The sequence below is a fragment of the Malania oleifera genome, chromosome 6 (genome assembly GCF_029873635.1).
Source record: "Malania oleifera isolate guangnan ecotype guangnan chromosome 6, ASM2987363v1, whole genome shotgun sequence".
Lineage (NCBI taxonomy): Eukaryota > Viridiplantae > Streptophyta > Magnoliopsida > Santalales > Ximeniaceae > Malania > Malania oleifera.
The window spans coordinates 102,588,330-102,607,217 of NC_080422.1; positions in this window are offsets into that span (position 1 = coordinate 102,588,330).

Here is an 18,888-nt window from a genome sequence, read left to right on the forward strand (position 1 = left end):
GGGAGAAGAAGTTGTATGCTAAGCTGAAGAAATGTGAATTCTGGTTGAATCAGATTGCGTTCTTAGGCCACGTGGTTACTAGGGACGGTATATCATTTGATCCTAGCAAGATTGAAGTTGTGGTCGACTGGGTAAGGTCGAAGAATGTGTAGGAGGTTCGAAGTTTTCTGGGACTGGCAGGTTACTATCATCGGTTCGTAGAGGGTTTCTCTAAACTGACTGGACCTCTGACATGATTGACCAGGAAATGAGTGCATTTTGAGTGGACCAGTGATTGCAAGCAATGCTTTCAAGAGTTGAAGCACCGACTGGTTACTGCTCCAGTATTGACCATTCCTTCAGGAGATGGTGGATTTGTGATTTATAGTGACGCGTCTCTGAAAGGTTTGGGATGTGTGCTTATGCAGCAAGGTAAGGTAGTGGCGTATGCTTCTCGGCAACTGAAGGAATATGAAAGGAATTACCCTACGCATGATTTGGAATTGGTTGCTATGGTATATACACTGAAGATCTGGCGACACTATCTGTACGGGGTGCAGTGTGAGATCTTCACTGACCATAAGAGCCTCAAGTATTTCTTCACACAAAAGGAGTTGAACATGAGGAAGAGGTAGTGGCTAGAGTTGATTAAGGACTACAATTGCACGATCACTTATCACCCGGGGAAGGCTAATGTGGTGGCTGATGCGTTGAGTCGGAAGTTGGAACCTGCGGCTATATCCACGGTGGTAGCTCAGCATTATATTAGACGAGATCTGGGAAGCCTTGGCGTGGAGTTAGTGACTAGTGATCATCAGGCTTTCTTTTCTAGCTTGGTGATCCAGCCGACTTTGTTTGAGCGTATAAAAGCCGCGCAGGCTAGTGATGTAGAGTTGGCAGAGGTGATGGAAAAGGTACAGCAGGGACTAGCTACAGGGTTTAACATCTCTGAAGGGGGTGTATTGAGGTTTGGGACCAGACTGTGTGTTCCGAACGATGATGAGATCAAAAGGACGATTCTAGAGGAGGCGCATCGTTCTTTGTATATGGTACATCCTGGTAGTACAAAGATGTATCGGGACTCGCATGAGACCTTCTGGTGGTCTGGTATGAAGAGGCGGATTGCTCAGTTCATGGAGTAGTGTCTGACGTGTCAACAGGTGAAAGCTGAGCATCAGAGGTCGGCAGGGCCGTTGCAGCCTTTGCCTATTTCGGTGTGGAAATGGGAGCATATTTCCATGGATTTTGTGATCGGATTGCCGCCAATACTTCACGGGCAGAATGCTATTTGGGTGATCGTGGATAGATTGGCAAAATCTGCTCATTTCATATCGATGAAAGTTAGTTATCCTTTAAGTAGGCTGGCAGAGTTGTATATGCATGAGGTTATGATAATGCACGAAGTACCGGTGTCCATTGTATCAGATTGAGATCCGAGGTTTACTTCTCGATTCTGGGTGAGCGTGTAGGAGGCATTGGGGACGAAGCTTACTTTCAGTACAACATTCCACCCCTAGACTGATGGACAGTCGGAGATGACGATATAGATATTAGAAGATATGTTGCGAGTGTGTGTATTAGACTTTGGTGGTAGCTGGATACGGTTTATGCCACTTGTAGAGTTCTCTCATAATAACAGCTTCCAATCTAGTATCGGGATAACACCGTTCGAGGCTTTGTATGGTCGGAGGTGTCTATCTCCTTTGTATTGGGATAAGGTTAGTGAACGTCGAGTGTTAAGACTTGAACTCGTGCAACAGGCGTCTGAGAATGTGGATTTGATCCGGGAGAGGATTAGATCAGCTTAGAGTCGGCAGAAGAGTTACGCGGATGTTCGCCGCCGTGAGTTAGAGTTTGAAGTGGGAGGTAAGGTATTTCTGCGTATTGCTCCAATGAAATGAGTGATGAGATTTGGGAGGAATGGCAAGTTGAGCACGAGGTATATTGGACTATTCGAGGTACTTGAACGAGTGGGTTTGGTAACCTACAGGATTGCATTACCTCCGGCCCTTTCGAGGGTCCACAATGTGTTTCATGTATCCATGTTGAGGAGGTACGTGTTGGATCCTTCGCATGTTATTAGTTATGATGAGTTGAAAATTGGGGATACTTTAGTGTATAAGGATATACCTGTTCAGGTTCTGGACCATAAAGTTCAAAAGCTTCGTACCAAAGAGATACTGTTAGTGAAGGTATTGTGGCGAGACCACGAGATTGAGGAAGCTTCTTGGGAACTAGAAACAGAAATACGCCAAAAGTATCCACAGTTGTTTTGAGCACTTGTACATGATCCTACTGTGGTTAGGGATAGGTGGTTAGTCGTCAGGAGCGCGTATATATTGTGAACTCCTGAGACCGTTGTATATGTAACCACGGTATTCCTCTGCCATAAGTGAGGGAATGTATGTGTATGTGTATGATGGGGCTATTGTAACGACCCGAATTTAAAATGGTATTTAAACAATAAAAGAAATGGGAATAGAAACCGAAAAAGAAGGAGGCAGTCGACGACATTGCATTTTGGAAGGAAAAACCGAAGGAAAGTTATCAGGGTCTCGTCGACGAACACAGGGGATTCATCGACGAAGACATAAGAGGATTCGTCGACGAAAACATAAGAGGATTCGTCGACGAACACAAGGGATTCGTCAACGAAGGCATAAGAGGATTCGTCGATGAACATAGGGGATTCGTCGAAGAGGAAATACCGAGAGAGAGTTTGAGTCGACTGAATTTCGTCAATGAATGATGTGTTTCGTCGACGAAGCTTGTTCTATATATATACAAAAAAATCCAAAAATTTACTTCATAAGTAAGAAATCTCTCTCCTCTCTCTCTCTCTCCCCTTTGGTTCTCTCTCTCTCTCTCTCTCTCTCTCTCTCTCGTCGATTTTGGGCCAAATCTTTGCCGGTCTCCAAATCTGCCGGAGTGGATCGTTGGTGAAAGTAAGGTGGAAACCATCCCAAATCCAGGGTAAGATTTTCTACTTAATATTTGGTTTTTTGACAGTTAAGAAAAGTGTTATACGCTTAGAAATACTGAAAATTAGTTCTGAAAAATATTGTTTCCAAGGTGTCGAGTTGAGAACCCTGCGGGAGCGGGGTAGATTTTCTTATAGGCTTTTCAGGAATCAGGTAAGGAGATAAACTAAGTTAGTTCTTTTTAAGGAAATGTATATGTAACGACCCGAATTTTAAAAGTGGAATTTGAATAATAAAAGAAAGGAGAAAGTGAAATTGGAAAAAGGAACAGAAGGAAGCTGCCAAGCTTCGTCGACGAACACAGGGTTTCGTCGACGAAGGCTTCAAAGATTTCGTCGACGAACACAGGGCTTTGTCGACCAGAAAATGCCGAGAGGGGGTTTTTGAGCTGACTGAATTTCGTCGACGAGGAGTGGATTTCGTCAACGAAATTTGTGAAGAACTCGTCAACGAATTCTGCTGTCTATATATATGAAAAATCCGATTTTTATTCATTTGCAAGCTTCCTCTTCGCTCTCTCTCTTTTCTCTTCGGCCCTTTCACTCTCTCTCTTCAATTTTGGGCTAGTTTTGCCCCGGATCGAAGATCTGAGGCTACCACGACGCTCCTGGCGAAGTTCCCTACGAGTTTGCCGGAGCGGATAGTTGGGAAAACGAAGTTGGAAATCATCCATGTGTTAAGGTAAAGCTTTTTAAGCCAAACTAGACTTTATGGTAGTTATAGAAATTGATGTACGCATGAAAATACTGATGTTTAGTATTAGGGGTTTTGAGTTTCAGGGTATTGATCAGGAAGTCATACGAGGGTTAGCCTAGGATATTTTGGGGGCTTTCTCAGTAGCCAGGTAAGGGAATAAACTAAACCAGTTATTTTCCATGCATGTTATTATTAATTATAAGCATATTTATTTTCATAAAAGCCTATGCTATCTTTGTATGTTACATATGAAATGTATGTTTGGAAAATACTGCTATTATGATGGAAATGTATATGTATGTACAAGATGCTAGAAATGATGATTTTTAGAATATGAAGCATAACTTTAAATGGCATATGTGTGGCATGAACATTATTTTTATGTGAAGTGAATCAAGATATGATTGATTTTACGAGCAAGCATATTTCCAGGTGTTTTAAAAAGACGAGTTATGTTATACTAAGTTTGACGAATATGTGAAAAATGAGTTATTTTCAGAATGTAAATACTTAAAACGTATTTATGTCATTGGCGCGAGGCCATGTATTTATATTATCGGCACGAGGCCGTATTTACGATTTTGGTGCGAGGCCATGTATTTATATTATCGACACGAGGCCGTATTTACGATTTTGACGCAAGGCAATGTAATTATGATTTCGACACGAGGCCATGATCATGTTATGTATGTTCATGTATTATATGTTATTACAACCAGGATGTTAGTTTAGTTCAGTTCAGGGCTCGGTACCGTAGCTATATGTGTAGATCAAATATCTACGTCAGATTAGTGCTAACCATCCCACGAGGGGATAGGAGATGGATAGTCGATGTGGCTTTCAGTAGAGTGTGGACGTCCACCTGGCAGTCCGGACGAGGGTGTGGCGGGCCCATCGTACTTACAGACATATTTGATTTGGCAGTGGTCGGTCAACCATTGTCGGGTCCCGCCTTCGGACTACACAACCTGTCATAGGGGGTAATACATGACGTTAGCTAACTATTCATCCTGGATAAGTTTTAAGTAATTTCAGTAATATCAGTATAACAAATGCATTATTTATGATATGATTTATGAGTAAATATGAAAGTTTATGATGATTTATTTTACGACGATGAATGTGTATGGAAAAATGAATTGTACTGTATATGTATGATTGTATTAAATGTTCATGTGTCACACAACTGTATTTAGTTTATTTTTCCTTACTGAGAAGTGTCTCACCCCCAACATTAACACATTTTTCAGGAAACCTAGAGAAACCGGCGAGTCAAGGCCGCCGTTGAGTGAGTGGAGCTTCCCTACTATAAGGGTAAGCGTTGAACTAGGACTAAAAGATTTTTGTTGTAAGGTCCTAGTGTCATTTTTGACTTTTTGAAAGATTGTAAATAAATACAGTATTTTGAGAATGTAAATAACTCTGGTATTATGTTTCATGGTTGAATGATTGAGATTTTATTTTACTACTGCTTAAGCTTCCGCTATGATTAACAGGTGTCCCTGTTACCCACGGGTTCGGATTGACCATTTTATCTATTATGTGACATTTTATATTAAGAAAATTAGGGTCGCTATAGTATATGTATATATAGCATTCGATTTCAACAAATAATATATTTATATATGATTTATATATTTGGGAAAAATACTATTGAAAACGATGGTATGTTGAATATGTGAAAATCTGTTAGTGTGGCATGAGTATAAATTGTTATGAAATATTGTTTTCTGAGAATGTGCGAATGATACGGATTTTCATAATGGAAAATCGGCATACGGGCCGTGATTTTTATGTATTTTTCCGGCGTATGAGCCGTGCTATGTGTGTGATTTGTCAGCGTATGGGTTGTACTATGATATGATTTGCCAGCATACGGGTTGTGCTATGGATGTGATTTGCCAGCGTACGGGCTATGCTATGATGTGATTTTCTGGCGTACGGGCCTGGCTATGAATGTGATTGCCAACGTACGGGTCGTGCTATAATTGCCGACGTACGGGCCGAGTTATGGTAAAATATGAAATACCGGCATACGGGCCGATGATTTTTCTAACACATACACACACACACACATATATGTATATATATATATATATATGCAAAATGATATGATTGATGTGAAAATTTATGATATGAGATATCCATAGTATAAACTATATGATATCAAAACCTGATTGGCTTGGTCTAGGCTAACACTTGCACGGTATCGTTGCTATGTGTTCATGGTCTTCGTGATCATAATATTTGTGTTAATGCCGCTGTATGGAGTGGTGTAAGATTGGATGGTCGATGTGGTTTTTAAGAAGTGTGTGTGATCGCCCCTAGTGTACGGACCAGGTCAGGCAGATCCATTGGACTTACAGACCGTATGTTTGACTTGGCAGTGGTCGACCAACCATTGTCAAGTCTCGCCTTCGGGCCACACAAGCCAGTTATGTAGGGGTAATACATGACAACAGCCAGCTAACCTACCAGAGATGTTTTTGTATTATCATTATATGAGATGAAATATGTTTATGAAAATGTAGTATGTTCTACCATGATTTGATGATATATATGTTTTCCCAAATTTGGCAAACAGTTACTGAGTATGTTATGTATGATATATGTAGAACACAGAATACTCATGTTGCCACACACTGGTATTAGTTTATTTCCCTTACTGAGAGGTGTCTCACCCCTAAATTTTATAAACTTTTCAGGAGCCCCAGATAGGAGAGCGGGAAAAGCCCGCTGATCTAGAGCTATTGTTTGCTCTTTTTGAAGGGTAAGTTTTGTAGATACAATTAGATTTTGTGGAAAATGTCCCTAGATATGATTTTTGGGATGTATATATCAAAATACAGTGATTGTAGTGACTCTGGTATATTGTGATATATAGTATTGAGATGTATATGATTGTATGTTTCCTGCTGCCTAGGCTTCCGTTGGTTGTTCTGATGTATCCCTGGTACCCACGGGTCCAGGTGGATTATAATCCGCTGAGCTTGAATATGAGATATGTGATATTGATGTTATTAAAAATAATAATAATGGGAAAATAAGCAAGTCGTCACAGCTATGTTGTAGTGGTCACCAGTTTTTCTCTAGAGTGGTATATATGTGTTTGATTGTATGTATGAGCCTGTGAATGAGAGATGACAAATTTCAAGGACGAAATTTTTGTAAGGAAGGGAGATTGTAAGAACACGAACCGTGATAAATGGGTTTAAATAAATACGAGAGGAGCAAATTGGGAATTTGGCATATTTTGTTGACAAAGCCAGATTTCGTCGACGAAACCTTTGTTCTTCTCGTCGACGAAATTCAGAGACTCGTCGACAAGGCCACCAATTTGTCGACGAAGGCAGTGGAAGATTCGTTGACGAGAACACCATTTCATCGACGAGTTGGGTCAGGTCAAAGGGCTATGAAGAGAGATTTTCATTACTTTCTCACTAAGAAACTTCAAACATATATATCTCTCTCTAAACCTCTCCCTACTCTCTCTCTCTCTCTAGATTTCTTCGCCGATCGTTGCTAGAATCGAAAATTGGAAGTTACCACGAGGATCATGGAAGGATTCTCTACAATTTCTACGAATCGGAATCTCGTTTCGGAGATTTTTGGGTTTTGGCAAAAAATTAAGGTAAGGCTCGATTTTCATTTCTGATCCGGTAGTTTTGTAGAAAACTGCTTTGTGAGTATATTCTGTACTGTGATTTGTAGGTTTTGGAACTCGATTTGCTGTTTAGGGGTCTTGGAGTTCGGGATTTGTTATTCAGGGAAAAGGTAAGGGGAACTATGTTTATATTGGTTATTTTTGAAATTAGACTTGGTGGAACTGTGGTCAACGGTCTTGTGTGTGTGTTTTGGCTACTCATTTGGGGGGATCTAATGGGAAATACTATGGGTTTTTCATTATTATAGTTTTGGGAAAAACGGGGCGACGGGCTGCATCCTTGATTTTGATGAAAACCTATGTATATGTTGATTTATACTGTGTTATTGGGATGGTCATGCCTTAACTTTGTTTAAACTGTATTTGTTTGGAAAACCATAATTTAGATTACCAAATGAGTGTGGTTTGTTTGGTTATATGAGCATGCATGTGTGTGTGAAATGTTGAAATGCTAGTAGGAACGGGGTTCTGAATATTTCCAGGTACTAAGAGTGTTCGGCTCTATATCTAAGGGCGTGTGTTTATCGCCTGCCACGTAGGCAAGAGTGTCCGGCTCTATATCTGAGGGCGTGAGCCTATACCGGAAAATCAGGCTAAAGGGTGTGGATCCACCAATTAGCCTTGATACGATGCCATGGGAGTTGGGGACTAGCCATGTGTCAGTGGCGCCGTGTTCGCAGGCCAACGTCGTATGTCGTGGGCTCACTTCGGGCCGAAGGGTGTGACGACACTAGGATTACTGATCATGTGTATGTGTCGGTCTATGCACTGTGTGAATTAATATTGGATTGCATTTAATTGCGTGTATGTTGTATCATGATAGCACTCAAATGTCACACACCGTTATAACATGTGTTCTTCCTTACTAAGAGGTGTCTCACCCCTGCTGTACGTACATTTTTACAGGTCCTTCGAGTAATCGGAATTAGAGTCCTGGTGTAGGGAGCGTAGTAGCCAGTGTACTGCGTTTAACGCTTGGGTAAGTGTTAGGACTGTATTTTTTGTGGGTTGCCATTTTGAGATATATTTGGGCACCTGTTTGTACGTTTTGATAGAGATATGTTCTACTCTTGTATAGACTCTAGTATGGTACTGCATATGTATATACAGAATGACCTTTTTCTGCTGCGTATATTATTGTGTTTGGATGTTTTAGGGTGCTTGGGAAACCCACGGGGTCGGACCCTCATCCATTATATTGTATCTTTGGATATTTTATCTAATACAGGGATAGGTTAGATTACATTTTCACCCTTGGGTCCCATTTCGGGGTTCGAGGCGTGACATATACCAATCTATTATGCAGTTTTTATAGAATTTGAGTTTAAATACTTGTGTGGCCTGAGTAGATTTTCATGTGATAAAGAACTTATATGGCTTTTATAATATATCATACTATACTGACACAGATATAGACAATATATACAGTTTATGTAGTTTTTCCCAATATATGGAGTTATACAGAATATACAGATATAGCTATAGATTCATAGAAATTATATAGAGAGATATACATGCATATACAAGTTTTATACAAATAGTTTCATAAAGCATATACGTATATATATACATATACATATACATGTATACAACTTTACTCAAATCAGTATATATTACAGTTTTATACAGAACAGTATATATAGCCTTTACCGATATGTCATGTTTCCTATTACCATAATATACAGAGTATATAGACAAAGTATACAAACAGATATACATAAATAGCATCAAGATGCTACAGATACAGTATACAGAGATTACAGTATTTACAGTACAGAAAGATAGCGTTATGGTTGTAACGACCCGAATTTAGAATGGTATTTAAATAATAAAGAGAGGGAAATCGAGACCGAAAACAGAAGGAGTCGACGAAGGATTAAGAGAATTCGTCGACGAACACAGGGGCTCGTCGTCGAGAAAATACCGAGAGGGGTTTTTGAGTCGACTGAATTTCTTCGACAAGGGGTGGATTTCGTCGATGAAATTTGTGAAGGGCTCGTCGACGAAGGACGGGCTCGTCGACGAATTCCGCTGTTTATAAATATGGAAAATCCTAGAATTTCTTCATTTTTAAGAAATCTCTCTCTCTCTCTCTCTCTCTCTCTCTCTCTCTCTCTCTCTACGACTCTCTCTCCCTTCTCTCTTCATTTTCGACCCCACCAGTCGTCGGATCAACGATCCGAAGCTACCTGGCAAAGTTCTCCACAAGTCTACCGGGCCGGATCGTTAGGGAAACAAAATTGGATTCCATTCCAAATCTAAGGTAAGGCTTTTTATTCAATTTTTGGATTTGTGATAGTTGAGAGAAGTGTTGTACGCGTTAAAATATTAAAGTTTAATACTGGGAGTTTTCGTTTCCAGGGGTGTTCATTGGGAACGTTGGGAATCCTCCCTAAGTTGAGGTAAGGCTTTTAAGCCTAATTTGACTTAATGATAGTTATAGAAAATGTTGTAAGCACGAAAATACTGAACTTTAGTTCTGGTGAATTTCATTTTCAGGGTATTGAGTCGAAAACCCTGCGGGTGCAGGGAAGAGTTTCTTAGGGGCTGTTCAGGAATCAGGTAAGGGGATAAACTAAGCTAGTATTGTTTTGAGAAAATGCATGTATATATATATAGCATCTGGTTTCAGGAAAAATAAATATATTTATATATATGTTCTATATTTGCAAAATACTGTGAAAATAATGGTATGTTGAATATGTGGAAAATTTATTGTGTGGCATGAGTAAAATGTTGGGAAATACTGTTTTCTGGGAATGTGGATGGCATGGATTTTTATGATGGAAAACCAGCGTACGGGCCGAGATATTTTTTTTATATATATGTGATTTGCTAGCGTACGAGCCGTGCTATGTGGATATGTTTGCCGACGTACGGGTCATGCTATGTGGATGAGATTTGTCAGCGTATGGGCTGTGATATGTGATTTGTCGACGTACGGGCTGAGCTATGTGATTTGCAATCGTACGGGCTTTGCTATGTAATTTGCCGGCGTTCGGGTTAGGCTATGATAAAATGTATAATACCAGCGTACAGGCCGATGATTTTTATGATACACGTATATATACAAAATGATGTGATTGATGTGAGAATAAATGATATGAGATATCTATGTATCACCGTTTTAGTATATATTATATGATATCAGAACCTGGTTGGCTTGATCTAGGCTAGCACTTGCACGATACCGTTGCTATGTGTCCATGGTCTTCGTGATCATGAAATCTGTGTTAACGCCGCTATACGGAATGGTGTGAGATTGGATGGTCGATGTGGTTATTTTCAAGAAGTGTGCTGTTATCACCCCTGGTGTACGGACCAGTCTGGGTAAACCCATCGGACCTACAGACTAGACTATTGACTTGACAGTGGTCAGCCAACCATTGTCAGGTCCCGCCTTCGGGCCACACAACCCAGTTATGTGGGGGTAATACATGACAATAGCCAGCTAACCTACCAGGATTGTTTTATGATATTAGTATTATGATATGAGATGAGATATGCTTATGAAATGCAGTATGTTCTACCATGTTTTGATATACATATGTTTTTCTAGATTTGATAAACAGTACTGAATATGTTATATATGATATATGTAGAACACAGAATACTCATGTTGCCACACACTAGTATTAGTTTATTTCCCTTATTGAGAGGTGTCTCACCCCTAAACTTTACAAATTTTTTAGGAGTCCCAGATAGGAGAGCGGGAAAAGCCCCGCTGACATAGTGTGGTTTATCTGCCCTTCTTGAAGGGTAAGTTTTTGATAGAGATAGTATGATTTTGTGGGAAATTGTCCCTAGATTTCATTTTTGGTATGTATATATGGAAATACAGTAATTGTAGTAACTCTGGTACATTGTGATGTATGATATGATGGTATGTATATGATTATACATTTTCTACTACGTATGCTTCTGCTATATGTTCTGATGTATCCCTAGTACCCACGGGTATAGGTAGATTGTGACCTGCTGAGCTAGAATGTGAGATGTGTGGTATTGATTTTATGATGATATTATAAAAATAATAATAATAATATGTGAAAAATGAGCAGGTCGTGACAATGGTAATTTTGGAAACATGATGAAAACAGTAAAAGAGTATATATATATATATAGTATCAAATCCTTGAGGAAAAAATAGAGACAGATACAGATAAAGATTACAGAGCACGGTACCGTTGCTAGATGTAGATAGAGTGCAACCACATATCTCAGATAGTGTGTGGGTACCGTCAGCTGTGCTCGGAGAGTATGCAGCTCCCCAGTTCATTGGGTGGAGGGGGCCAGTTTGACGACGTAGCAGTCAATCTCGAGCCTAGGAGTGGATGCAGTTTGGCCGGACTGAGGTAGGGTAGAGTATGACTAATCTGGAGGGCCGACCATATTAAGTCCCGCCTATGGGCCGCACAACCCTGTCATGAGGGGTCAAATCATGACATACAAAGTTCCAGAGATAAAGCACAGTTATGTATACGTATATAACTTTACAGTATATGATGAGTATAGTATGATATTAACAGTATGAAAAATAGAAAACACAGTTGACACAATTATATTTTAAATTGTGAAAAGAAGGATATGCTTTATAGATTTATTATTATATTACACCTTAGTTGTTATTTAAACAGTATTCTTAACTTAGTTGTTACACACTAGTAATAGCATATTTCCACTTATTGAGCATCGACTCATCCCATGACTTTAACATTTTTTCAAGTGAGCTAGCTGGGCGAGCAGATCAGGTTCGCGAATAGAGAGTATTTTGATTATCCTGGTTATAGGGTGAGTTTTGACAAAGTTTTGTATTTTTGGAGTAGATGATGCTGAAGGGATTTGTTTTGTATGGCTATAGTCGATGTATACTGGATTCTGGTATTGTATAGTATTTACATATAGATATGGTGATGTGATTTGTGTTCCGCTGCTTAAGTATGGATGTAAATATACATATATATATAAAAAAAAATGATAAGAATTTTGAGGATGTTACACTCTATTGATTGCATATTTTAGAAAGAGTGTTTTATTCATCTTCATTTGCAAAGTTATTGCAACTTGAGATTTGAATAAACACTCAAATCTTATGGGCATTCATACATTGTGTTTAAGCTAACTACTCTCACATACTTGCATTGTTTGATCTTGATTTTTGAGAGTAAGCTAAAGTTGTTCCCATTATATTTTATTGATAAATATTATTTGGGAAGAACTCCTCCTTGCTTGTGAATCTTGGCATCCTTATTGTAAGATTCAAAAGCTTGCATATTGCTTTTGACAAATATATTTCTTAGCAAGCTTGAAAACCCTAATATCTGTTGTGCTTGTTCTTTGAAAAGTATTTTTGGATATTGCTCAGGGTTCAAAAGATTCTTTGATATTACATATAGTGTGAATTGCGGTGTTATCCCACGAGGGGGTGAAATGGGTATTTAAAAAAAATTAAGTCCTTCAAGTTCGAATTTTGAAAACTTTTAATTTCAAACTTGCATGCTACTTACAACTAACTCAATGTTTTACAATTAATCAAGTTAATGTGTGTTTTTGTCAATTGACTCACTCGAAAAATAAGTAGCACTGGGTTAGATTGTCTCCACAAGGAATGCAGATTAGTTCTAAATTAGCGCAAAAAAAAAAAAAAAACAAAAACAAAAACAAAAAAAATTATTGAACATGGTTCAGATTCAAAATTTTTGGGGGTTTTGAAATTTTGTGATAAAATTGAAACAAAAACCTAAAACAAGAACATAACGTGCATAATAACTAACATATAATTAAACAAATAAATTAACTAAGCTAACCTAAACAAGAGTCCTTCAATAATAAACTAACCTAAGATACTACTTGAACAAATATTTAAATCCAACACTAATTTTAAATAAATGCAGCAAGCAAACTCAACACAAAGCATCACTTAGACTAGATTTAATGACTTTAATTAAAAAGAAAAACAAACTAACTTTAATAATAAAAACAACCCAAATAAGATTCAACAATAACTCAAACAAGTATTCAAATTCAAGAGAGGGAGAGTAAAAGAGGGAGTAAAGCATAAATTAATCTAATAAAAAAAAAAGTTTTTCAACAATGGAATAAATTTACACTCTAATCAACTTAAACTAGAATTTAATCGCAACATTAACTTTAAATAAAAGTTAACTAAAGACTTAACAATGAGAATAACCCTTAACAAATATTAAATTCAAAGAGAGAGAGAGAGAGAGAGAGAGAGGAAGAGAGAAGATGGCCGTGAGGAGCTCCACCAAGCTGTTGTGTTCTTTGTTGCGGCGAAACTCTAGAAAAAACCCCACTCCTAACCCCCTCCCCAATAACAAGAAGAAAAAACCTACCTTTTATCTTCCCTAAAAAGCCCCTAAAACCCTCTTTTCTTCCTTTGACTTTTAAACAACAAATATAAAAAACCCACACACACCCAGCGCCCAGCGCACATCCGCATGGCTGGGTCACGTCATTTTTTTTTCTTTTTCATTTTTTCTTTCCGTAATTCCTAGAGCTCGTTTCGTTCAAAACTCAAAACATGGAAGTTGTAGATAATCATCTCCTCTTTCTCTAGAAATTTGAATCATCTCGATCAAAACTCGGATGGAAAATTTATGCCCAAATTACAAACTGATGCCTTTTTTAAGTTTCTTAATTTTTAGGTTTCTATCCCCCAGCTAACAAGTCCGATTTCGACCTAGTAAACATACTTATCTCTTAAAACTCAAAACATGAAGGTTGTAGAGATCTTTCTAAGCTTTTGTTATAATTTAGAATCATCTCGATCAGAGTTTGGATGGGAAAGTTATACGCGAATTACGAACTAGTGCCGGTTTTGGGTCCCGGAATTTTCCTGCGATCAAAAAAATTGCCAAAAATTCATAAATTGTTCAATGAAACTCATAAATTATAAATAGAGCATTTTATTAAAATATTGAGAGTAATTAGGTATTTAATTTAAAATATAAGCCCTAATACTCGGATTAGAACGCCTAATTACGCAGTTTAAGTGCGTAATCATCAATCAATCAATTTTACCCAATTACTTTGCAGACCTACAATATATTTAAAACATTCACAATATTCACATAAATAAGTTTACGTAGAAATTAAATAGAGTTAAGGGTAAGAGAGATGCAAACTTGATTTTTACGAGGTTCGGCCACCCCGGCCTACGTTCTCGCCTTGAGCAACTCACTGAAGGATTCCACTAATACTATAGAGACTTGGAAATTTTAATTTATGAAAATAATAAAAGAAAAGGAAAAATAAAAGAAAGAGGAAGAAAAAGAAGGAAAAAATGAATTTTAAAAGGGGCATCAGTAGGGACTTGTTGACAAACCCATTAGCTTCGTCGACGAACATCCTTCTTGATCTCGTTGACGAGTACATGTATCTCGTCGATGAGGAGATACCAAGAGCAGAGAATTTCAGGACATTAAGGGTTCGTCGATGAACCCATTATCTTCGTCGACGAACAACTTTCTATGACTCGTCGACGAGTACACGTGTCTCGTCGATGAGGCCACGTGGACAGCCATCTATATAAAGGCTCAAATCGGATTTTCAGCAAGAAAAACAAATTTCCTTCACTCTCTCTCTCTCTCTCTCTCTCTCTCTCTCTCTCTCTCTCTCTCTCTCTCTCTCTCTCTCTCTAACTTTCAGCCTCTCCCCCTTCTCTCTTCGATTTTGATTCCGTTTAAGTCCATTTCAATGATTAGGAACCATCACGATGATCTAGGGGTGATTTTCTGTAAGTTAATCGGAGTAGATTGTTGATTTGGAGTCCTTGGGCACCACTCCAAAATCAGGGTAAGTGAGTTATTTTAGGGTTTAAATGATTATTTGGAATATGAGGACCCAGGAAATGTATTAGATGATAAATATACTGGGGTTGCGTTGATTGAACTAAGGATAATGCAATTTTTGGGTTTGAAGTTCTGAATGCCATGGGCGAGGTTTAGGGTTTTTCAACAGGCTTATTAGGAAACAGGTAAGGGGATAGATTAAGTCAGGTATTTTTAGAAAATTTATCATTTAATATACAATATTTGTTTCATATATATATATATATATATATATATATATATATATTATTTAATGCGGTTTTTGGGAATATTGATGTTTGAACTAAGAAAACCCTAGAAACATATCTAATAATATTTTTCAGCAAAATATGCTTTTCCTAGACAGATAGTATGATATTTAGTAGCACTTACTCGTGTGGTATGAGTATATATTTTACAGCAATAATAACATGTCAGAATATTTTATGATTTCATAGAACAAGCATGATTTGACAACAGTTTCTTTAGAAAGATTATAAAGAGTACATAAATTATGATATTTTTTATATATATAGTAATTATTCAGCCAGTGCAGATGTCGTGGTTATTCAATTGACGTAGATACCGTGATTATTCAGCTGACGCAGATGACGTGATTATACAGCCGGCCTAAATGCCGTGATATTTCATTCGGCTCAGATATTGTGAACAAATTTATATATATAATAGTTTATTCAAAAATATTATTATGTCAGATTTTACACAAAATCATGAAACAATTATATTACAGTTATTTATGAAATTTACTATATGATAACAGAACCCTGATGACTTAGTTTAGTTTCAGAGCACGGTACTGTAACTATTCATATCAGGTAGTGCTACCACACGTCTCGGATAGAGTGTGGGAAATGGTAGTCGATTGAGCCTAGAGTAGAGTAGTGTGCCCCTTGGCAGTCCGAACCAGGTTGGGCAGTACCTATAGACTAATGAATTTTGGTTTAGCGTGGTAGGCCAACCATTGCTAGGTTCTGCCTACAGGTCGTACAACCCGGTCATGTGGGGGTAATACATGACATCAGTTAGCTATCCATCCAGGGTATGATTTCAGTAATATACAGATATAACAGATGATTTGTATGTATACAGAAATTTAGTATGACACAATATGTTATGTTGAAATATGATTTATTTAAACTTATACAAAACAATTTTACTTGATTTTTCAAATGCAGATAAACTATGTACAAATTTTCCTTATTTATCAGATACAGTTTATCATGTACAATATATGCTCCTAGTTGGTTACAAATGAATTTAACACAGGCACCTTCACCTCCACCTCCACCCCTCCTCAAGGCTTTAGAAATCTAGCTTCACATAAGCGGTTGTATTGAACTTCTACACAAGTTTCTCCTGAATGAGGGAAACATGATGCTCAAGCATGGAGAAGATCTCCTCGATGCTTTCTCCCCTCCTCGTGTGTAGTTCTCTTTGACACCAATAAATTTGTAGAAGCATTGCTCTTGTTCTTGAAGGTGAACCCTAGCCTATTGTTATCTTATTGAAGTCAAATCTTCCTCGCCATCCATCCTTCTTTCAACTCTTTATTATAAAGCCAAGCCCCATTTGACTTATTTGAAGTCGACTATTCTCTGACAATTTTCTTTTTTTTGTGTTCTTTTGCTCAATCATTGGGATTCCCCATCGATCACCCTGAAATTGAAACAAAACCCAATCTTATCAACAGCAACTAAACCCTATTTCTATTCAATCTACCGAAAAGCCCTTTTGAATTCCTAAAATTCTCCAGACTTTCGTGTCTCCCTCCCTATGGAGCCATCCTTGGCTATCAGGGTTTGTTCATCTTTCTCTAGTGACAGAGTACAACCTATTGACTCTCTCGCCAACCATCGTTAGACTATCGAAAGGCTCTCTTCTTATGGCAACATTTCTAGACCTTCAAAGGCTACTCAAACCTTCCTAGACCTTTAGAGACTGCATGAGCGACTAGACCATAAAGCGGCTTGGCAAAGCCGACGCCAATTAGAAGTTGTTGACACCGCTCGGTGGAGTTATAAGCAAACTGGTCTAAAAATCGAAACAAATTAGAAGGGCCACGATCAGCTTGGCAGGGGGACCAAAACAACTTAGCCTAAAGAGTCAAAGGCGACTCGAACAAATCATAACCGGCTCAGAAGAGGTTAAGGCAACTTGGCCAAGTAGTTGTGGACGGCTCAATCGGTTGGGCCACAATCAGCTCGGACAATCCGCAGAAGAGGTTCGAGTGGCTCAGCCAAGTCGCTAAGAATGGGAACTAAGGATTGGCTTAAAGACAATTGAAGGGGAAATAATGCATTTGTAACTCCTTAAATCCTAATAAAGGCTCGTAAATTCAATAAAACCCATTACTCCTTAATAACTCCACCTTAATGGGAGAATTAATGAAAGGAAAGTCCAGACTATTATAAAAGGGACACACCGGAAAAAGGTAAGGTATCTAAAAAATATTCAATCTTATATTATTACTTTTCAATACATACCTTTCCATTTTTCTGACTTAGGCATTAGATTGATCTGCCCAGAATACACCCCAGGTCCTCTTAAGCCTTGTTTGTTTCCCGAAGGTCAAGGTCATGATTCATTCAACAAAAACCTAGGTCCAGATTTTATCAGCAACAACTTGCATTCTTATATACAATTCGGATGCCATTACTAAAGCTGCACAATGCAAATGTCATGATATTTTTTCATATTAAAGGTAACATTAGCCTCACACTATTCAGTGAGGAAACACAAGGATAAGATTTCCAGTCAGCAGGAACACATTTTCTATTACTAGGATTTCTTCAACATAAATTAATACCAATAGAATGTGAAAGCATGCAACTGAATGGTCGCTGATAAATTCACCAAGCTACAAAACCCATTCCAAACTCGAAGTGGGCAAATTCGATGGAACCATAGATCTCCTAAAAGGATGAGGGAATACATGAAAGAGAAAATCACAACTGAATATTTGACATAGGAAAAAGAAAAGAACTGGAAAATGAGAAAGGACGAGGGGAAGGGTGTGAAGGAGTGAAAATGAAGAACCTGGGAACGAGAAATGATGAAATGCGGAGATGGCGAGCGACCTTAATGATCAAATCTCTCCAGAAGAGAAATTTACTCTCCCAGTCTGATCTTTGCCCGCTAAACGCCTTGAAACGGGCAGTCGCTGTGGCTTCGTCGTCCCAATCCCTGACTTCCTTCCTAATGAATTCCCCAACACTAACAGACGAACACCCATCTTCCATTTTTTCTATTTCTTCGTTCATAAGAAAATAACTACTCTTTCGTATTTGAATCACTAACTATTCCCCGCCCATCAGAGCACCAGATGTCTTCCTGCCCCAACTCGACAAGCGAAGGAAGAAGCTGAAAAAACCAGCAACGCTCGATTGGTTTGGCACGACTCTTTTAACTCTACAGAATCTGTAACTTCCCCGTCAGGTTTCACTAGCCTGGCACGCGCTATATGCCTGATGATGACTTTTTATTTTATTTTTTTTAATTATTAAAAATAATAAATAATTAAAATTTTAAAGCATAGTTATAAGATATTTCGGAATAATTATGGATAGTTATAAAGATTAATTTGACATAATTATAAAGGTTAGTCTGGGATGATTATAAATACTTAAATGAATATTTTGAAATAATCATTGATAGTTATAAAGGATAAATCTAACATTTTTGAAAGATGACACCAAAGAGAAAATCTCCTATATGA